The sequence below is a fragment of the Eucyclogobius newberryi genome, unplaced genomic scaffold (assembly GCF_026437365.1).
Source record: "Eucyclogobius newberryi isolate DKJ021-1_F unplaced genomic scaffold, fEucNew1.0.hap1 SCAF_10, whole genome shotgun sequence".
NCBI classification, from domain to species: domain Eukaryota; kingdom Metazoa; phylum Chordata; class Actinopteri; order Gobiiformes; family Gobiidae; genus Eucyclogobius; species Eucyclogobius newberryi.
In genome coordinates, this window is record NW_027315724.1 from 29,180,926 (window position 1) to 29,203,730 (window position 22,805).

The following is a 22,805-nucleotide window of genomic DNA, read 5'->3' on the forward strand; positions in this document are numbered from 1 at the left end:
TGAATGAAAATAGGTGGTTTAAGCCTTTCTTTTTATGTTTTACCTTCCCAGGAGCTGATTTTTTTATCAGATGGTGGACAAAATAGAATAATTGCAGTAAATGTCAACCAGACTTGGCAGGTACGCTGACACTTAAAGGGTTTAAATATTATACATTCTTATATCTAATATCCACATGCATGAAGAAGAGAATTCCTTACCCACACTTATAACGGGAGCACAGATGGAGGTCCTCACTGCAGCAGCATGAGTGATTCTCCTGGACAGGTTTATCCAAACATCTCCTCTCCTTCTGCCCTGCCCACAAACCCAAACAGCCAACTCACAGCACCTGCAACACAAAACGCACTCTGATCAGACTGTGGCAGGCAAAGAACAGGTCTGGGAAGTCAAATCCATACTTTAGTGTTCCCATGAGCAAGTCTGTTCTCTGCACTTGTCCCATCTTGTAGTACACATAAGAGAAGTGAGAATTGGGCTGGGCGATAATGACAAAAATGAATACCTCAGTTCTTTATCCCATTTACAACATTCAGATGAACCGTTTAGGGTTAATCATCAGTCAAATTGGAAATACAAAAGTGCAGAAATATCACCTCATATTCCTATTTTTTTTTTTTTTTATATTTTTGTAACAATGATATACACCTCTAAAACAACATTAACAAAATTATATAAATTTCGAAATGTATTGTACCCAGAGTAAATTAGGGCCAAACATGAATAGATTTGACATACATAAAACAAATACATAAACTTCAGAGACAGCCCAAGTACCACAGTTTGAGAAATACTGGTCCACAGTTTGGAATGGAAAAAGGCGACCCCACTCACAGTAAGAATGCATATTTTTCTATATTTGTCCAATAATAACACAAAAATAAATACTATATATATATAATTTGATGCCATACTGTGGAACATACCAGGATAGGCATTAGCAGCTCCATCTAGACTAGGGCTGCACAATACTTGCAATTCATGTGCAATTATTGTGAAATTCATGTGCAATCTATGTGCTGTCGTGACACATATTCATGTGCAATTACTGTCGGGATCACATGCAATGGTATTTATTTATTTATTTGTCTATGGGAGTTTTTATTTAAAGGAGATCTTCTACTGAAAGTGTTTTTCAAACTTCCTATAAGTGATCTGTTCTTCTGTATCTACCTCTGTATCTACCTGCGTTGCACCAATGAAATTTCCCCATGTGGGACAATAAAGGATTATCTTATCTTATCTTATCTTAGAAAACCAGATCCTCCACCAAAAGTTATGCATGCACTTCACTTTTAAAGTTTACAGTAATAAGAATAATTCATTTGAGTTCCAACTAAATCACACTGTCATATACAAATATTACAGAATAAGAAGTGCCTTTCAGTTACATTCCAGGTTTTATTATTGGATTTTTATAATTAAGCTGTTGCCATACCTTACAAAAAGACATAACAGTGGCATCAAAGTGTTAAGAGAAAAGAAGTGCTCTGTTGTCTGAGGTCGAGAGCGTGACTAACACAGAGGTTATCTATGAGCAGCTGTCGTGGCTTTGTGGCAACTATGACAAGGTGCTCTAGAGGTTACATTTATGTCAGTGTAAAAGGTCTGGGTTTATACAGGTCACAAATATAAGGACGCGTTCTCTTCTTTGTGTGACTTTACCGTTTGTCTTTGCGTTTCCCATAAAAACTTACACCTGCTTGTCTTACAAATATTCAATTTTGTGTGTGTGTTTTTTTTTTGTGGCTCAAAAATAGCTTAAAAGCATTTATTTAATATATCAATTGGATTCGTTAACGTTTGGTTCTTTTATCAACTACATCATCACAAATTAGTAGCTCAGAAACTGTATTTTTTCCATTTTGGTATGAAGAACTAGGGTTGGGCAATAAATTGAGATTCAGTAATTTACGACCGAGTATAAGGGCCAACCAAGAAAAAAAAAAGCGCTGCACTACGAGAATAAAGTCATTAATTAATGAGAAAAAATACGTTAATTAATGAGAAAAAAGTCAAAGTCAGAAAAAAGTCGTAAATTAACGACAATAAACTCATTAAATAATGAGAAAAATGTCATTAAATAACGAGAAAAAAGTCATTAATTAATGAGAAAAAAACTCCTTAATTAATGAGAAAAAACTCCTTAATTAAAACTCCTTATTAACGAGAAAAAAGTCGTAGTTTAGGGGCCGATTCAAAGTGACATGAGCAGTTCACTTTCAGGCCCACGGTCAGGACGCACAAGAACGGGCTTGGATGAGTTGACAGTTTAGAAAACATAAAAGTCTGCAATAGATGTTAAAGTGTTTCCTTAAACCCTTTACTTTCTCCATGGTGCAGCCGTAGTGCATCATGGGCTCAAACAGCAACTATTCTCACTATTCTCACGTGCTTATTGTGTGCATTTAAGTTTTATACCCGGATTCTAAGCTTTTGTGATCCCTTGGACAAACTCAGTAAAACACATAGAACACAAACATCCGTCTCAGCTCCTCCTGACGCCCAGATCGTGTTTGGCACAGCCAAAAAGCGATGAGTTTTACACACACGCCATCATCCATACATCATCCATACATCATCCAGATGCATCATCCATACATCATGGCATGAGCTCCAACACTCCCTTATACGTCGTAGTAATTCCTAAAGGTCAATGACATGCCTGCTTGAGTCTTTTTATCGAGAAGTCCTCAGCCAATCCTCTGTCAGTAAAAGCATGTGGTTTGGAGAAGAGTTCTGACTTTGAAGGAAGAAATTTGACATTTGATTTGTATTAAATGGCATCTATTGTTTATGTATGAAAGCCATGTTTATTTGTTGTTTTAATAAAATTAAATTAAAAAAAAAAAAAAAATGTTTTTGTTGCCCTGTGAAGAACTTCTATAGCAAAACAAACGCGGCTATTTCCTTTTGAATTCTTTTGAAGGGTTCACTAACTTTATCCGTCTGTTGCCAGTCTGGCGTGAGCGATGTGACAGTACTTGGCCCTCGTCTAATTAAAATACACGTAAGAAATGTCATGATGCCTGAATGTTCCTTCATCTTCTCAAATGCTCACAACCACATTTCAGACTTTTGTTGCCGAATTTCACATGAGCTCCAAAGATGAACGCTTTGAGGCTGTTGAACAAAATGGCCATGTCCAGTGGGAGAGCTGCACCGCGAGCACAAAGTCTCTGCACAGATTTTGTCAGCGTATCCTCGGCGACTAACACATCCCGAGCTGTTGTGTTGAGAAGACAGTCTGTACACAGGGGAGAGTACAAAGTCTGTTCTCAACTCCAAGTAAATGCAAACTAACATTAATGCTACAACCAAAAAATATATGTAAAAAAAAGTATAGATTTTAACATATAGAATTGTTCAACCTATTACATAAACTAGTATTTTTATTTCAAGAACCAAGTTTAAAAGTAAGTACATTTTATTTATGTAGCACCTTTCACAGACAGAAGTCACAAAGTGCTTCACAAAACACAGAATAAAACAATAAAAACACAAAAAACTTACAGTGAGCAATACATATACAACAATATACAGTAAAATCAGTTCCTAAAACAAGTGCATTTAAAAGGCTTGACTAAATAAAAAGGTTTTAAGCTGACTCTTAAAAGCAACAACTGAGTCCAGTGACCGTAGGGAGAACGGAAGATCGTTCCAGAGTCTGGGGGCAACAGCCTGGAAGGATCGGTCTCCTCTGGTCCGAAAACGGGCGCGAGGAACCAACAACAGTTTCAAAGTACACAGATTAAATACAGTATGTGTGCTAATTGTCTCTACAAAAACAGATATTGACCTACAGTTGTAATGTGCAGGCAGTGTTCATCTCATTTGTTTGTCACTCTGCTTTTGCACAACCAGAAAAATTAAACATTAGCACTGTTCAGTCACGGCAACCAAATCACATTCCAATTTGTGAAATTAATTATGAATCTGCTTATGAGCAGTGAGGTCTTTGTCCTGAACACTGTCCCACATGTAGAGTTTGTCTGTGGCATTTGAACTGTGTAATGTGGGCAGACACGGAGCGAGCAGTCGGCAGCAGACAGAGCGGGTTAACCAGCTGTGAAGACAACACCTGCCACGGACTAATAAAGAGAAACACACAAGAAATACAGGGGAATTGTAAAACTAACATCATTTAGCTGAAATATGGAACTGTAGCAGGAACAGCGATCATTTTGAATAGATTATAGACTACTTGGTTTTGAACCAAAGCAGATATTAGGAGCAAATCCAGTCAATGAATCCTCTGAAAATGTGTTCTTGTGTCCATGTTCTTTCATCAACAGATTTAAATATGACTGTTTTTCATAAGTTTAACGTTTCTGTTATTAATCTGAAACGACACTACATGTTACATACCTGGTGGAGGACTTGCAACGTGCATCAGTATTTTTTATTTTATACACAAATGAAATTTACAACGCCCCCTGGCTGCTGGGATACACATGAAACTATCTACAATTCAAACTCCTCCGGTTACAGTAGCAAGACTCCGAGTGGAAGATACGGACACTCAAGAGGCCAAAACCCCAAACTGCTTCTCTTTTAGGAGGATTTGTGGACTCTGGCGGTGGATGATTTTTACATTAGCTGTTTACTTGTTCTGGTCTCATTCATATTTGTATATAGAATTAAAATATATAAATATGTTATATCACATTGGGCCTTCATTAAGTGGAACCACCAGTGGGAGGAACTATTATACTGGTGAATGGTGTTTTTGCTGGTACTATTACATTACATCTGTTAAAAGCTATAATTAGTTGTCCTGTCATGTTTAGATCATAAAGGCCTATGTTTTAACCTTGGCCTATTTAATGAGAGTTTACAGTTCATTTTGACAAAAGCTCGGTTCATGCTTGATGTGTAACTATGACTACGCTGACAGTTCAGGAGCACATGAAGCGCGAGCCGACTACAAATACTATATATACTATACAATGTCTCTGGCCTCCATGAACCTCATTTCCGTGAGGGGAGTATATTTTGATCTTAAGGGTGTGATTATTAGATTTTGAAGTAGCTATGTGACAAAACAAGGAAACAGTCCTGGGTCAGTACATAGTGTGCACAGAACTTTTTTAAAATATATGTAATTTAAACTGTAGATGGACAGTAAATGATCATTCCAATAGTTGATGCCAAACTCAGAACACGGCGTATTCAGTTCAGACTTGCTCTAGTGAAATTTGAGCCCAAAAGTCCAGTGCCAGTTTAATATTTGAAGTGTTTTTGTAGAGAAGATGTAAAATGGATCATTCATGTTGTAAACGAAGGCTGCAATTCAATACCGATTAAGTACACCAACAAAGAAAAACCTCTGTCCTGTCATGATTTGGTTTTAAAACGTCACTTAATTTTCAAAAGTACTTGACTCAATTAACGGTGAGCATTGGCCTTGGATGGATGGCTCTGGTCCAGTCCTGGATGCGTCTGCCTCAGCAAAGATAGCAGATTTAAGAGCTCCAACCCCAGCGCACTCACTCCCTTTATTCTGTTCAATTCATACCACTTAAAAGAATTACTCAAGCAGAAGTACACAACAAAAACATTAAACAAATGCAGGTAAAGAAGTATTGTAAAAAGGGGTGTAGTAGTATACTTGCTAATGAATGTTGCAATACTGTAGCTGCTGTTACTAATGCTACCATCATCAATAGTACAGCTACTGCAACTATTACTGCTCTTATTTGCTCTAATACTTTGGCAATCCTGTAGCTACTATTACTGCGTCTATGATCACATGTGCCACAGAAAGGACCTGTAGTTTGACCTAATAAAACGCTTGGCCAAAATGTTTTAAAAGAAATACATATTCATGAAGTATTCATAGTGTAAAATATTTAAAGGGGGCATTTGATTTATGCATGTTTTGAAAATTTCATTTTCCCCATGATGCCCACTGCTCTGTACATACTTTTCTTAATTGTCGGTGCGCCTAGGGTTCAGCAGCATCACATATAGCGACATTGGCAATTATGAGCAGTCGCTATCCACAGTCGGGACCGTCAGCGGGGACCGGCAGCGTGTTTGCGGTTTGTTGTGAGGACATTTAAAGCGAAATACCATGAAGGCGCAGGCAAAAAAAACGTGATTTAAGACATCAAAAATGCAAAATAATGATTGGTAGGTGTCACAGATCATAAGTATAGCAAACAAACTAGACAAAAGACTTCTCTAAACCAGTCAAGCACTAAATATAACTAGATATGCATAAAACATACTTGGACCAAACAAGTTCTTCCACAAATGACTGTATTAGAATAAAGACTGCAATGCTCTACTTTAGTTTAGTAGCTCATTATGATGCAGTGAATGGTATGCGCACAGGATTCTCTCCAGTAAAATCCTGGGTTTCAGCATTAGCCCAGCACACTACTTTGTTTAATTCATATTGCGGCTCACCCAGAGCACATTAGTGATGCTGCAGCGGTGGAGCTTGACTCAGAGCTGGGCCGGTTCTGTGGGGACCTGTGAGTGCGGTTCAGCTCTGTTCAAATCACATCACACACCGTCTATGGCAATGTCATAGGGGAGTCCACTGGGAAGTAACAGAAAAAAGAGAAATAAACAACAAATCAAATGTGAAAGAAATGAGGGCAGCTCGATTGTGGAATTTTTTTTTTTTTTTCTAAGTCTATAAATTAAATCAAAATTAGTTCAAACAATTATTCTTGCACTTTCAAACGTTACTGTAAAGGCAGTGCCCATAATTTTTGTATGCCTCATATGGGGTTGCATTTTCCTCCAAGGGTGGTTTAATGTACCTTCATTATTTCCACATGGTGTATAAGCCTAAACATACTATTACATGGTGTATAAGCCTATTCATCATCAGGTAATTTGAATATTGGCAACCCAAAACTTAACGGAATCATGGAAATGATAAATAAACATAAAAACATAGTAATTTAAATGTGTTACAGTTTAAGTTAATGGGTGAAGGCAGTATTATAATGCTGAAATCATTTAGCCACATCAACTCTTCTTGGCCTTTTCCTCCATTGGACACAGGCAGCCTCTAGTTAGGATTATAGAAGATGATAGTCAGATACTTTAGGGATGAGCAGAGTTTAGTGAATATCTTTATTTGCTCCAAGAGCTGCGTCTTTTTTTAAATTTAATTTTTAAATTGTTGCAGGGTTTGTTTTGGGCCTTAGAACGTAATCGCTGATTGGTTACTATGCCGCGTCCGCCGCAAAAAAGTTCAAGTTTTCCAACTTTTCTGAGCTAGCGTCGGTGGCCGCGCTGGCCCCGCTGGCCCCGCTGGCCCCGCTGGCCCCGCTGGCTAGACGGATGGCGGGCCACTTTTATTTATCATGTTAGGGATGGCGGTGGCGCTATCCCTGAATGTACGTAGCGAGACGCCTGATAGGTATTATATTAGTAATGTTCCTGATATATGATTTTAAACTAATATTGTTTTAAAAAAAAGGCTGTCCATGTATAATGAATATTTTTTTCACAACTACAGTGTGCCTTAAACACTTTCATTTTGACTGCCTTCTACATTTTATGATTTACTTTTACATTTTTGCCTCTACTCAACGTTGCTTGGCCTCATCCATGAAGAGCCCTTGTATTTTTGTGGATCCCTAAACGCACTCACTATTTGCATTTCACTTCCTAAGAACTAGATTAGAAAAATCTAGAAAAAAATAAAAAAACGTTTGCCTTGATGAAGACTCGACACACATATCTGTATTCCTTTCCCTTTTCCAAACTACTGAAAAAATGTTATCTTTCATTTTACATTTTACAAATCATTCGCGATTATGTGCTGCTTCAGACTCAAGTCCTCAATTTGACCACATGGTACATAAAAGCCTTATGATTTGAACTGCAGTGTTTAATAATGTATTTTCTTTCATTGCAGCCATTAAATTTCGTTTACAGCTTTCTGGCTGTAAACGCTTTTATATCTTAGCCACATTAATAAGTACAATAAAAACAACAGACATTTAATCAATCCATTTGTACATTTATAGAGTCCCTGGACAGATCTCAAAGTACCACAGGACACCAGCCCACGTCCAGCAGAATGAAGACGGGCGCAGCGTTTATCTCATTAACATTTTTGGCGTTCGGGCCGCTGATTTGAACCGCGAGTGACATGCCTCTCACTGTGGACTGGTGTATTATGGCTCCGCGTACGGTCAGGGGTGGTCAGGGGGAGCGTGCTGATTCATTAGCTAATTAAAGGCTACTTCCTGTGTGAACTTTATGTGGGGGTTCTTGGCTGAGAGTTTGGTGCACCTCCTCACTGTCAGAATGCAGAGCGCTAACTTCTACCTAGTGTTCATTAACGAGGGCTAGACCATGGATTCCGACCACGGAGGATTCCCAAGTGTCAAAGCTGTCCAATTATATGCTCGTGTGGAGGGGAAAATATATAATTATGCATGTGATCATGGCTAATTAAACCTGGGGGATTCGAGCCAATGTGGTGACAGTTGTTATTTTGGGTACTAAAAGAACTCTTAATCTTGAAGTCTGGAGCCTTAAAACCGTAGGAGACAAGACAAACGTTGTGTCTCAATTAATCATACTGTACCCAACCAGATGGGAGTTAAAACATGACTATCAGTAACAGAAGGTGTGTAAAATATGATAAATACCAGTAAGTCTCCGTAAAGAAGTGAAGAAAATGCATGCAAATACATATTACGCCAATGCAGTCATAAACATAGTGGATGAAGGCTGATGTTGTTGGTAGGTTTAGTGACATTAGTGATGGTGATCATTGGACTTGGCAATGTGGAGAGAAAACATAAAGCACAAAATTGTAAAATGGCTTTGAGCATCTGGAAAAGTGCCACATGAGTCTAATGCATTTATGAGTAGGAATAGGAATAGTAGAGGCTATATCAGCAGTTACATATTATTGGTGGTTAATAGTTAAAGTGTGGTACTTATTCAAGTGACATCTCTTTAGTTGTAGTTCTTGTACAGTAGTAGCAGCACCAGCAGTAGTCAAATTTGTTGTGGTAGTGATAGTGATGGTGGTTTATTTATTTATTGAGACAGGGGCCGTGCACAACATTCTTTCCCCCAAAGGAAAGATGCATCGTACCAGGTTGTAGCACAAAGTTCTATTACATAAAACCATTCAATAGTATGTGGAACTCAAACCCAAACTTCACATACATACATACAGAAAAATATTCAGCTGTATAAAACTCTCCGTAGCCACTCCAGCAGGTCATTTCCTGGCTCCTCCACTCCTCCATTTCACGTGGAAAGGAACATTTTTTTTTAGAAATCAAATACGTCAAATTTACACCCCATTTTGTACGTGTCGCAAGCCTTTTAAATGACACCCCTGACCATCATAAAGGCTCAGAATTCATTCACAACCGGTCCTCTCTGCAGAATAATACCATCCTTCAAAACATTCTCTCTTTTCCAGAATATCACACTGCGCACACACAGAAACATCAGACCATTGTTGGGGCAATTATGGTTGGAAAGTAGCAATGGTAGTAGTAGTAGTAGTAGTGGTATTTGTAGTGATAATAGTGGCAGCAGTGTTGTAGCAGTTCTAATAACGATAGTAGTAGTGGTGGGTAATATAAGGGCCATCTTTTGACAAATATTTCTTTTAGGACAGCTCTAAAAGCCAGTGACATTTCAAAAAGCTCTCTAAATGTCAAATGAGCGGTGATTCAGCCTTAATGAAAGAGCGCGATCACAAGTATTTACCACCTCAGTGTACGAACATGAAGCCTTTAACATTTCCTCTACTGCCGCCCGCCCGCCTCCGAAACCAGCGCTTATCACCGGCTCTTCTCTGTCCTGCGGGTGCATGCAGTGATCCCGGAGTCAAGATGACACCGCGGGAGTGTTGATACTGCGCCGGAGTCTGCTGACAGGACAGTACAGCAGTGTCACCCAGCCACAAATGACTTTCAGAGATAAAGAGCGCACACGGTGGGTCTGACTGACGGCGTGTCCACAACGCAATCCCAAGGCCATTTGCAACTGTGAGAAATCTGAGTACGAGCGCACAGGGACCGACGGGGTTTAGAGCCACTGTAAGCAAATGGGAAGTGTGCCAGAAATGGTGAAATATTGCACGGTTTAAGGCAATATTGCGATCATTTATTGGACTATCAATTGGTTTCATATACGGACCGCCACCATAGCCCTTCACAGTGTCCCATTGAAATATATCTTCAGGAATATGTCTTCAGGAGTCCTTCAGATTACTAACTAATGTTGTAATTATTGAAACATTTCCAGAATTATGGAGCTTGAGATTGTGTTAAACCAATGCAGATTTTAATTTCATTTAGGAGTATTACATAAACATTAACATGGTTAAACAGTTACATATTCTGACCGTAGTGACAAATGTGTTTACCAGTAGTGACCCAGCTGCTGATTTAGTTGTTCTATGGCTCCTTTTTTGGGTTCTTTTCATACATATATAGCTTAGGCTAATCTGATATTTCTATGGACATTTGACATTGTATGTTTTTTTAAAATGTTTTCAGGTTGACAAAAGAAAGGCAAAGCTCTCTATTTACCGGTCAATCTAGATTCCTACCCTCACCTATGGTCATGAGCTTTGGGTAATGACCGAAAGAACAAGATTGCGGATATAAGTGGTCGAAATTAGTTTCCTCCGCCGTGTGGCTGGGCGCTCCCTTAGAGATAGGGTGAGGAGCTCGGCCACACGGGGGGAGCTCGGAGTAGTGGCTCGGGCTTCAGATGCCTCCTGTGGCGCCTCCCTGGGGAGGTGTTCCGGGCATCTCCCACCGGGAAGAGGCCCCTGGGAAGACCCAGGACACGCTGGAGGGACTATGTCTCCCGGCTGGCCTGGGAACACCTCGGGATCCCCCCGGAGGAGTTGGAGGAAGTGTCTGGGGAGTAGGAAGTCTGGGAGTCCCTGCTTAGACTGCTGCCCCTGCGACCCGGCCCCAGATAAAGCGGAAGAAGGATGGATGGATGGTTTTCAGTTTGCAGAATATCGTGTTGTTACACAGAGCCCAAAAATATAAAATGCAAAATTGATTTTCCAATACAAACAAATTTAAAAATATATGTTTTGGTCCATCTCATTATATTACCCAAAACATCTTAACATGAACAACATCTGTTTTAGCTGCTTCTCTTCTCCATTAAACATTAGAGTATTTAAGTCTTTAGTGTGTTTTTAGATGTATGGGATGAGTCATTCTTGCAGTGTTTCCCCTCATCGTAGATACACAATATAAGTGACACCTCCTTCACTAATTAAGATCAATAGTGTGTAGGTTGAAGGAGCCCACCACTGGATTGAACAATCACTCTGTTTAAAGGGGAGAGTGGGGGGGGTCAAATCAACTGACTCTTTGAAGGGGGCCAGACCATGCCATCCTCTGTAGGGGTGCAGAACAGCAGTAGGCGTGGGCTTTCCTAGTGTCTGTAATGAGCTCCTTTGGGCAGCCGCATTATAAGTGGAAATGGATCCAATTAGGCCATCCAGCTGTAAAGTCCAGAGGAAGCAGAGGTCCGGGCAGTAATATAGTTAGAGCTGAGCTTATGGGAGAGAGTGGGCTACAATCAGGTGTTATCAGCGCCACATTCAATCACAGACTCTAGCTTCAACGCTTTCTGCTCAGCTGAAGTCTGCTGATTGCCCAAATCAAAGGCTATTTTCCCACACGATGCTCAGAGCCTACATGCACTGGTCTGTACAAAGACGCATGCTAATTAGGGTTTTACAGACTCTCCCCATCTAACCCCCCAGTTATTTTACCGTATATTTATTGGATGAAGACTACACCATAATCACTACATAAGCCCTGGCCCTCAGATGACTGTTCACTTGCAGTTATCATTTTCAGTTTTCATAAATGTGGCTCAGACAATCTCTGAAACTGCCCTGGAACAAACATGGCCACAGCAGCATGTCACCAACGGCTGATAAATGCCCTCTGCGCCCTTTGACCTTTAATGCAGCAGGGAGGGCAGATGGATTAATGTATATAAAGAACAGGAAAGGTCAAGTGGCCTATGTGCCATACATCTTCCTGTGATAATCATATTATTATTCTGTCATCAAGTGTTCAATCAACCAAGACGTGGCTCCATCCATTATACGTTTTGTTGGCTCGATTTGCTTTGTGGTATGACAAATGTGAGCTGTAACAAGTTTGTAAAATATAAAACAGATAAGATATTTCCTTCTTACGACGGAGTATAAGGGCCAACCCAAAAAAAAAAAAAAATGCGGGGCACTACGAGAATAATTTAATTAATTAATGACTTTATTCTCGTTAAATAACGAGAAAAATCTCATAATTTAAAGAGAATAAAGGCAGATACGCGGTTCACTTTCAGCACCATGTTACGGGCTCCCCCCTCAGTGTTGCATAATGGTACAGTCCAGTGACAGCTCTGTTTTATATGAACTGTGTTTAAAGCCATGAAGCCGATCTGACAGTCAAATACATCTGTGGAGTCTTCATTACACAAACACACCACCACCAGGACGCAAATGGTGTGTTCTGTGTGTTTTACTGAGTTTGTCCAAGGGATGAGAAAAGGTTAGAATACGGGCATAAAACTTAAGTGCACACGATGAGCACAATGAACATGAGTGAGAATAGTGACGCGTGTGAATGTAACAGCGAGGCTGCTCCTCCTGTCTCCGGGCGGCTGTGGCGCGGAGCACGGCTGCTGTTTGAGTCCTGGTGCATTACGGGTCCATCATGGAGAAAGTAAAGCCTTTATCCAACAGTTTGTGAATGATGCGTAACAGGAAAGGTGCTGCTAAACGCAGTGTCTTGTCTTGTAATAAACACACGTTTTAAAGGCCAGGAAACACTTTAACATCTATAACAGGCTTTTATGTAGTTCTAAACTGTCAACTCATCCAAGCCCGTTCTTGTGCGTCCTGACCGTGGGCCTGAAAGTGAACTGCTCACGTCACTTTGAATCGGCCCCTAAACTACGACTTTTTTCTCGTTAATTAAGGAGTTTTTATCTCATTATTGAATGACTTTTTTTCTCACTAATTAATGACTTTTTTCTCGTTATTTAATTACTTTTTTCTCGTTTTTTAATGAGTTTATTGTCGTTAATGTACGACTTTTTTCTGACTTCAACTTTTTTGTCATTAATTAACGTCTTTTTTCTCATTAATTAATGACTATATTCTCGTAGTGCATTCATATCACCTATAGTGTGAGTATTATATGCAAGATAGAGTATCACCCTGATCAACTGAAAGAGTTACAATACAGAACCTTCAGATTTAAAGTGACAACTGAGGCGCTATGAACTCATGAAAAATATAGCCTGGAAATGTAAAAACTGTATTATCATGCACGCTATACAGTCTTTAACATGTAGCCATAGGCTAATTTCCATCAGTTGTCCCAAATTCACTCTCACAAACACACAGCTGCAAATTCTTGGCAGCATACAGGGACACTGGAGGCAAGGTGGGTGAAGTGTCTTGCCTAAGAACACAACAATAACCAGCCTAACCAGGCCCATCCCTGCTTAGCGTCTGAGATCTGACGAGATCAGATATTGACAAGTTGCTATGGCCAACATATGTACATTGGACATTACTTTCTATATAGTGCTTATTTTAATGTTGTTTCTACAGATTGTACTTAAACATTGTGACCATGTATTGAAGTAGAAAACCGTGCAGTGAAGCTCTGCTTTGGGCTTTGCTGTGGCTGTATAAGTATGGCTGCAGGGCTAAACAATATTGCTTTATTCCTCTTATACTCCCAGCAGAGAAGATACATGTGGTTTGTAGCGATGGGGGTTGGGCATCGGCTTCTTTTAACTGGTTCACACAATAGACAATACACTTCTGTAAAGGCCAATTAAAGGAATTAGCAATATATCAAGATTTTTTTATTTTTAATAATTTACTATGATTGCATTTGTTTTTCATATTCATGACATATTTAATGGTTTCTTCCTATTGAATTTTAATATAATAAAAGTGTAATGTATGTGCTTTAGATATGAAATGCTATGGGTAGACACATGCAAACAAATGCTAAAATGATCATTGTATTTATTTTCTTTGGACTGACGTGGTTATTATCTGGCTTTCATGCTAAATGTTCTTTACAATTTTATGTATTTTTTATAGATATTAATTGTACACAAATGTAAACAAATGCTATTGGGTATGAATGTTTGCAGCCGGATCATAACTCAAGTGCATCGTTCCATCTGAAAGCTTCAGTATAAATAACAGCAGTTCTGTTTATTTTGGGCCCCCTCTCTCTGGATTTCTGGATTTTGAGTCCCCTGGACAGCACTTGGTCTTAGAGTCGTCATGGTTATCTGATCAGGCTTACTGTGGGCAGGTACCATGCCCAGACTCAGCCTCATGGATTTAAGAGAGAGTGTGTGGAAGAGTGAACACTCTGTGGGATGTATTAGAGCCAAGAGAAAATCTCACGTTGAGAAGCAACACTAGCAGTATCCACATTAGCCTCCCTTTTCTTTCATAAGCAAAGAATCTGACTGTAGCTACGCTTAACATGTAGCGATGTGTTGTTATTCTGCGTCTGTTTTCAATTCTGTTCAGTTTTATTGACTTTGATCTGTCGGTTGTTGTTTGATTTCATTTGTAACATTTTTATTATTATTATTACATTATTACAGTGCATTTATACAGCACTTTTCCACCTACCAGCGCTTTACTGAAGTGAAGTGTCTTTCCTAAGGACACAACGACATTTCCTCTAGCCTTCTATTGCTTCTGAGAGCTGATAAGATAAGACATTGGCAAACATGTGTGACCTAAGAATACTAGATGGAATTGAGCAGTTTTGTTAATAACTCCAGCATATTTATATTATAGCTGCTGCTGACACATGGACTAATATTATATGCAAAAAAATACCATTAAAGAATATAATGAAGAAGATATAGGTACAGTCGGCATCCGAGGAAACGCCCACTAACAGAAAGGGTGGGACCATTCATTTCAGAGTTGAAGAGCTGCGCTATCCCACAACGTTCAACTACAAGAGCAAATGCAGACATTAGAATATAAATTGTGCTAAAAAAAAGACAAAGTGTTCCAAATTTATATATGCTATGACAATTTGTAATTTGACTTGAATTGAAAAAAATATAGTGAATGCATGTAACCTACTGATTTGAATTATATGTGAATATTTGTTATCTGCCTGAGAAGTGGGTCCAGCTCGACTCAGTCGGTCCCTCATCTGCCTGAAGAGTGGGTCCAGCTCGCCCCCGACGGTCCCTCATCTGCCTGAAGAGTGGGTCCAGTTCGCCTCAGTCGGTCCCTCATCTGCCTGAAGAGTGGGTCCAGTTCGCCTCAGTCGGTCCCTCATCTGCCTGAAGAGTGGGTCCAGCTCCAGTCTCCTTGTGTCCGTCTGTCCGTCTGTGAGAGTCGGATCTCTCCTTCACTGGAACTCCTCCAGGTTTCTACGCTTTTTTCCCAAAGAGGTTTTTTTTGTAGTTTTTCCTGGCCGAGAAGGAGAGTCTAAGGACAGAGGACCCTGGGACATCGTCCCTCGCCACCACAGACATTGTCTGACTCCCTCGCCACCACAGACATAGTTGATTCATTTCTCCCTGTGGCCCTCAGAGGCAACTGTTGTTGTGATTTTGGGCCTTACAAAAATAAATTGATTTGATTTGATTTGATTTATCTATTTACTACTTCTAATCACACATAGGCTAAAACAGTGCAGCATTTAATTTGTTCAAAAATAGCAAACATTTTGAAAAATAACCAGTCTTGTTCTGAATTTTAATCCTAAAATCATTCCTGGTTGCTGTAGCTCTTGTATCTGCTGCCGTGTTTACAGTGACTGTCCCAGAATCCACTGCAAATGTTTATTTAGCATAACCAGGTTTCTCTCATATAAATAATTCACTACTCAGTGGGAGAATGTTATGCAGCATTTCGCGTGCTAGCAATGCAATTGCTAACAGTTGCATCATGGCTTCCCCTTTTCTATCCTTTTAATTTTCATTGTCTGCGACCCTCAAGTCCTCAGACATCATGTATGCATTTTTAATCAGTTGTCCCCTTTTTCTTTTTTACACACAAATCTGAGGAGCACAAAAGTCATAAAGTCATAGGACACAAGGAGGACGCTTGATGAGGCACAACACTTAATGTTAGGTAAGCCATTTACAGCACTCTTGCATCGCAGTAAAATTAACATTGTGAAACTCCCAAAGGCACCCTTGTAATTGAATTGTAGGTGGAAAAAACTAAGTAAAGAATGGTGCGTGTTACTAGCTTTGAACTGCTAATTTAGTCTATTTCCACCGTCCAGTGACTGCACTTGATGCTTTGAATTTCATCATTAGTGTGTGAGAATGATTTAGGAGCAAACGCCCCCAAAATGAAACGAGAAATCCTTAGTTATAAATGGAGAACTATAGTGTACTATAATGAGCAAGTGACAAAGAGAGGACAGAGCAGATGCATCACAATGTTAATGTGGTGGCCCCAGAACCATTTATAAATACTGGTTTCTTCATTGGAATTCAATGTTACACATGCAAACTAAAACCAGTGAGCTTATTGTCTGGTTGGAAGACTGTCGCATAAATTCCATTGCCATAATAATAAATTACATAATAACTGAAATAAACATAATTGAATAAGAGTCCAGATGAGAATTGAATCTTTTTCTACAATGGAATTTAATTTGGTACTTTTTCTTTGAGTGGGTAAATGTTCAGGCTTTAATTAAAATTGTTATGGTGTGGGTCAAGGTAAGTCTGGTTCAGGAAAATAACAATGACCAAATGACCTTTAGGTCGAAGGTCAATGCGTCCAACTAACTGCATCCAATCAAAGCAACCAAATATTGACAAATGATTTGACCAATTCAACCCTGTACATAAGTAAGAAGTCACACACTGACTGACAACATTAAAAAGGTGACGGGCTTCTGTGGTGGAATTGGTCCGGGACAACACGTAATAGATGTTTCTGGAAAGCCACCAAATCCTGAGGGAGACAGGTGAGTGTGACTTGGACTTGTATGTCTCCCCGTATAAAGAGTAATGAGCTCACCTCGCTTCACCTCTCAGCGCTCTATGGGACTGCTGCCATAAGGGAAAAATACAATGAATGCTTTTTTGGCACCAGCATATTCTCACTTAATAATTTATGTTTTGATTATTTATTTTTCAACACAAAGCTGAATCAGGATGTGTTTATCGTCCCGAGCTGGAGAAAAACAGTATGCTGTTTTTTAATGTTAATAACACTGACTGCAGGGGAGAAAAGTATGTTTTTTCCCGCTCTAAATCTTCTGCAGAGCCTTAGGTTAGAGAGATGCATTACTCTAATCTGCTCTGAACATACAACACAATGTTCGGCTCATGTACCAGTCGCCGCTGTGAAGTAGATTACAGCGAATTCTGCAAAAGGTGTACGATTTAGGAAGATTACCGTAATGCATATTCTGTATAGTGAATCCATCAATAAGGATATACAATACATGTGGCGCTAACAACCACATAAATGGAAATGGGTAAACAAAATGTAAAAAAAAAGAAAATGTCAAGGACTAAATTAGTCAAGATCTGCATTAACTTATAAAACAACTGTGCATGAAATAGCTTTCTGTGCAATAAGCAAAGGCATAATGAAGACATGAGACCAAGCCCCCTATTGCTACAGAAAAATAAAGCCACATTTATGCAATTAGAAACGGTTCTTCATCAGAATCAATCTACAGAACAGTAGGAAAATGTCTGACTCAAAAATAAAAAAAAGTTTTTCCTAAAGAGAAAATCATAATATATGTATGCAATGGGGGACAAATAAACCATGCATTGAGCAACTGATTCAGTGACTTGAGTGATATTCTTGATTCAGTGATATTCATAAAGTTTAATTGTATCTATGGCGATCGTGCAAGGACCCAACAATGGATCTCTAAAAAGCTACAGATTTTTTACGCCAAATGCAGCAGAAGATGAGTCTGAGTCAACAGAGCGGGGTAAAAGTGAGGTTTAGAAAAGAGCATTCCTGACAAATTGGAAAAACTTTGGACAAACTGGGACAAATACGACGGACTTGTAAATTAGTAGTACCAATGGATGTTTTATGTAAATGTTATGTTCGCTCTTTGTGTCAGATTTTTGTTTTGTATCGTTTATGCACCAAAAAGACGTCTAATAATTCATTGCATTATTTTTCACCAATTGATCTATTGATGATGGGAGAGAGTGACTCACTGGGGCTCAGATCTGTTGTAGATTAGCTTCTGCTTCTCCTTAGATGTTTTCTCTGCTTGATGCCAATGATTTGACCCTTCTCAAATGTACTGACATCTTTTCCATGACCACGGGATCTGTCTTTTCACATGGTTGTTTCAGAAATGAGAAGCCCCTCACTGCATCAGATGGGTTTAAATACCGTGTTGCAGCTGAAAGATCATCACCATCAGCAGTTATCCAGTAGGAGGCCCGTTCCTACTGTATTTGCTCAGATGAATCCAAGTGGCAGCTTTCTTTTATTTTGGACAGGCAGAGTACAAAAAACAAACAAAAAAAAGACAAAAAATACAAAAGAAAAGAAAAGAGCAGTCTTGTTAGAGTTCCCCTGACTTCCCTTGGCTCCACCTTGCTCCCCCTGGACACTGACTGTGATGCCTGAGCTGCTGGCCACAGAAGAGTCTTTTGTCCTGAGGGTTGTTACTCACCTCAAACTGCCCAGAAACGCAATCTTCTGACTCTACCTGACAAATTATCCTGTTAAGCTGAACTGAGACCTTTGACTGAGACAAACATGTGACTGGGAAGCACAGTACAAATGTCTCTGCAGCTGTATCAGTATTTACTTCAGTACCAATAAAGTATCCATCAATCAACTTATCTTGCATTGTTCATTCCCTCTCCACACGTGTTTGTAAACTGAAGTCACAGCTCTCCTAAGGCAGACAGAGAGTAATACTGTATTATATCTGTGACAAAGATTTCTCCAAACCACCACCAATCACTCACTCACGACCATTATTCATACACAAGCATCACGTTGGTATGTTGTTTTTTTGACGATACTACAATAAAGGAAGAATTAACTGTGTATTGATTTTATAATAGATTTGACGATGGTTGGTGGCTGCAGCACATTACAACTTTCTCCGGTCACCAAGAGTTAAGATTGGTTCAATGAGTTCATCACATGTATGTTACTGTTTCTTACTCTAGTGGATCATTCTAAAGTAATTTGAATATTTGGCTGGTGGTTCTTTCTCTTAGCTCTGTCACCGCCGCACACCCACACAAAATTTAATCTCGCTCCTTCCATATTCCAGTGTCCTACTCGTCCCAGCTCGTCTCTCTCCTTCCTCTCCTCTCCTTTTTCATTAACTTGCTTGTCCTCCTTCTCTCCCAGGCAGTGCCACTCGTCTGTATTCATTGGGCTCGGCGTGTCTGTCTTTTTGACTGGCTCTCTCGAGGGAACACCGGTGTGCCTCCCTGCTCCGCTGTAGATCTGAGAAAAGGACGTTTAATTCAACTCGACCCTGGTCTCAGGATCCTCCGACAGGCAGCTTGTGTGACAGCTCCACCAAGACAGAGGGAAAACCACAAGCCTCATTAACATACAGAACGTGTGTGTGTGTGTGTGTGTGTGTGTGTGTGTTTGACAAGTGTGTGCGGGCAAAGATTTCCCCTCATGATCGAAGGAGTTAATTTGACACGATCACGTCCATAAATCAGTGATGAGAGGCTCTACATGTGTTAATTAAATATTGTAACTTCGATCACTACAGCTTCAACCTGCTGTTAATGTTGCTGTTAATTAGGGCAGGCAGATAGGGCAAAAGATTAAAATATCACTAGTGGTCCCGGGTGGCGCTGGGCCTTTCTGTATGGAGTTTGCATGTTCTCTGAGTGTCTGTGTAGGTTTCCCCTACCACTAAAAACATGTACAATAGGCTCCTCCCTTCTGGGGACAGGATTCCCCTGAAAAAGAGATGCTAAAGTGGGACATTTCTAGTTAAATAAAAGTCAATAAAATAAACCGTACATTTTTCAATTGACAGAGCGCTGGGTTGAAATTGAAAAGACCTAATCATGATTTGATTTTAATTTAACTAATTACACAGCCCTAACATAAAACACTTGGATTTGAGATTGCAGATAAATGGATTTACATTCATAATTTACCATTTTAGATCATTGTTCAGTGTGACGAGCTTTGTGTAGTGTGTTCTTTTTGCATTTTGTTTATCTTATGTCATGTCTTGTTTATATGTTAACTTAAGGTAAACATTGTGTCAAATATACATACATATGCATGTGTTGGACAGGGCTTTTCCCTGCAAGCTGATGGAGAGAGTGTTTGGCAGATATGAATAGTGATGCATATGCTAATCAGTCAGAGCTAAGTCTGCTCGGGCCAATTAAAAGGGGAGCGCTATCTAAATGATTGCACAACATAATACGGTACCAGTGCCAAGCTTCGTGGTATGACTGTAAATAAGACAATGATCACCTTTTTGTTTGTAGCAGCTCCACCTGGGTCTAATTGGAAATTATTCAATGTAGAATTACCAAAATATAAGCATCGGTCTCAAGATTTAAAAGGCTGTGTGAAAAACTAAATAGATTCCCCTCAAATGATAATCAATAACCTGCTAATTTGACTTAGCAGAGAAATGCATTTAAATAGAAACAGCTGGAATTCTAGAGCACAAAAATGCATAATGGATTGCTAAAGGGAAAATAATTGAAAACATGGGAAACTAAACTCATTTGACTTATGGAAACATGTTTAAAATATTGCTTTAGGATTGAGGGTGCTGGTGAGATGAACTAAAATCAGTTTGCTTAATTTTATTTTATTCATGTTTTGTAAATGTTCTACTCCAGCCTCAAAGCACTTGAAGGCCCTGAACCTAAAAATGTCCAAAATCACCTTCACTGCAGTTATTCTACCCAATCATTCGCAGCCTGGACCAAAAGCAGAACAACACTCACTCCGCTCCTGCCTTCACACCTCAGTATCATTTTGTTTTTTTTTAGCTTATTCTCAGCTCCCAGTTTTCTCCCCGGAGCTTCTTGTGTGCTGTGGTATCACACACTAACAATATGAGAAGGCCTGCAGGAGCACTGACAGGCCAGGTAAGTGAAGATGTCAGATCATTTTGCTCCGGCCCAACATCTAATTCTGTTGCAGAGTTTCATAGAGGATGTGCACAATGTGTAGGAGAAGACAGCACAGGGGGGGAAAGGTGGGCGGAGTTTCTGTCACTTACATCAGCCCGCGTTTTTAACCCCGTCTTGCGATGTGTGCTGTGGTTTATATTTAGCTTCCTTGTCAAGAAATAAATAAATATGGAAGATGTGGGTTTGTTCGCCTGTGATTGAAGTGACAGCAAAAAAAATAATAACAAAGAAAAATTGGCCAAGGTCAGGAAAGTGAAGGATGGAGGCATACTGCTTACAAAGGGAATACAATGGCATACATGAAAAACATCTCCAGGGCAAATATATTTTTTTTACTTGAAGTACTGTCAATTAGGCTATGTGTACTACTGCAATTTATATTACTACTGCAGCTGTTGCTACAAAAACTGTGCATGCTACATCAGTTACTTTCATTATTATTCTATTGATATTGCATTCAGAACCCCTTTATTTACTATGCTACATCTAGTATGATTTTTCTCACAGAAGACTTGCTTTATTTTTTTGAGTATCGTTATTCCTTTTCATAGTGGTATTTTACAGAAGCAAGTCGCGGCATTTTTTAACCCAACTCGTTTGACTCTGCGTCTGAATAATTGCAAATAAGTACAGGGATGTGGGCGGGGATAGGGGGTAGGTGAGCACACAAGCCTTGAATAAAGGACAATACAGTATTACGCAAACATTCAGGAATCCAGTTCAGTGTTCAAAGCAAAAAAAACTTAACTTTTTTATTAATGTCCTCCTCAACACATTCTGCTACTACCACTTGTACTTATACTCCCAAACTGACTAAAACAAAATACCCTATAATAACAAAACCAGGAATTCTATTACTGTTATCCACAAACCCACACATTTCTAACACTGATTTAGAGAGTGTAAAAATGTACTTAAACCATCGGCTACGGCTCCAAAGAGAACAGAAAATTTGTCAAGGTCAGCGAGGTTGACTGTGTACAACACTGCTTACACACAGATTACAAAAAATAAAAACCTCGAACATCTCCAGGGCAAAACACACTGCTCCTAACAGAGGAATCAATACCTCGACACTTTCTGCTTATGAACTCAATTTAGTAATTTCTACTGCGGTGGAAAATCTTGCGAAGCCAGCTGCCGGAATGAGGAAACTGCAACCGACTGAGAAAGTATGTTACCTCCAAAAAAATCAAAATAAATGATTGCATACTCACCAAAAGTACCTGGCTCTCCCAAAGCGGTCCGCTGCCTCTGTGTTGGACGCTGTCACTGCTCTTTCACTGCGCCAGCCTTAATTAGCACAGTTTGGAAAGACGCCTACAGCCGAAGGTGGTCAAGGCGAGAGGAGGGACTGTCACGCCACAAATTTAAGTCCTCAACTGGGCCCTAGAGAGACACACACACAAGAGAAAATGGGTCAGACTTACATTACAACACAATGAAACATATTTAAAGTGGTCACACAGCCATTCAAAGGTCAGACACTTGGTTTGGTCTGTTGGAAGTATCCAAGGCGAACACAGGGCGGCTCCACACACTGTAGGTGGTAATGTATTTGAAAGTGAGGCTGTAATAAATAACGCATACAATTATTACTATTGTATTTGAATATATTATGTTACCATGTGGGTTGAACATAAACAATATAC

The 22,805-nt window shown here is 39.6% G+C and overlaps 1 protein-coding gene across 5 annotated transcripts in view; it reads right to left on the reverse strand.

Annotated features, from left to right (window-relative positions):
• The window catches only part of LOC140367364 (galactosylgalactosylxylosylprotein 3-beta-glucuronosyltransferase 1), an 80,483-nt gene that overhangs the window by 16,214 nt on the left and 41,464 nt on the right, over window positions 1-22,805 (reverse strand). For 2 of the 5 annotated variants that reach the window (XM_072453818.1, XM_072453843.1), the window contains exons 2-3: window positions 22,367-22,542; window positions 201-331 (exon numbers count right to left, since the gene is read on the reverse strand). The gene's annotated coding sequence lies outside the window, so the exon portion shown is untranslated. The remainder of the gene's footprint in view (window positions 1-200; window positions 332-22,366; window positions 22,543-22,805) is intronic. The other 3 variants (XM_072453807.1, XM_072453836.1, XM_072453826.1) reach the window with 2 other exon arrangements.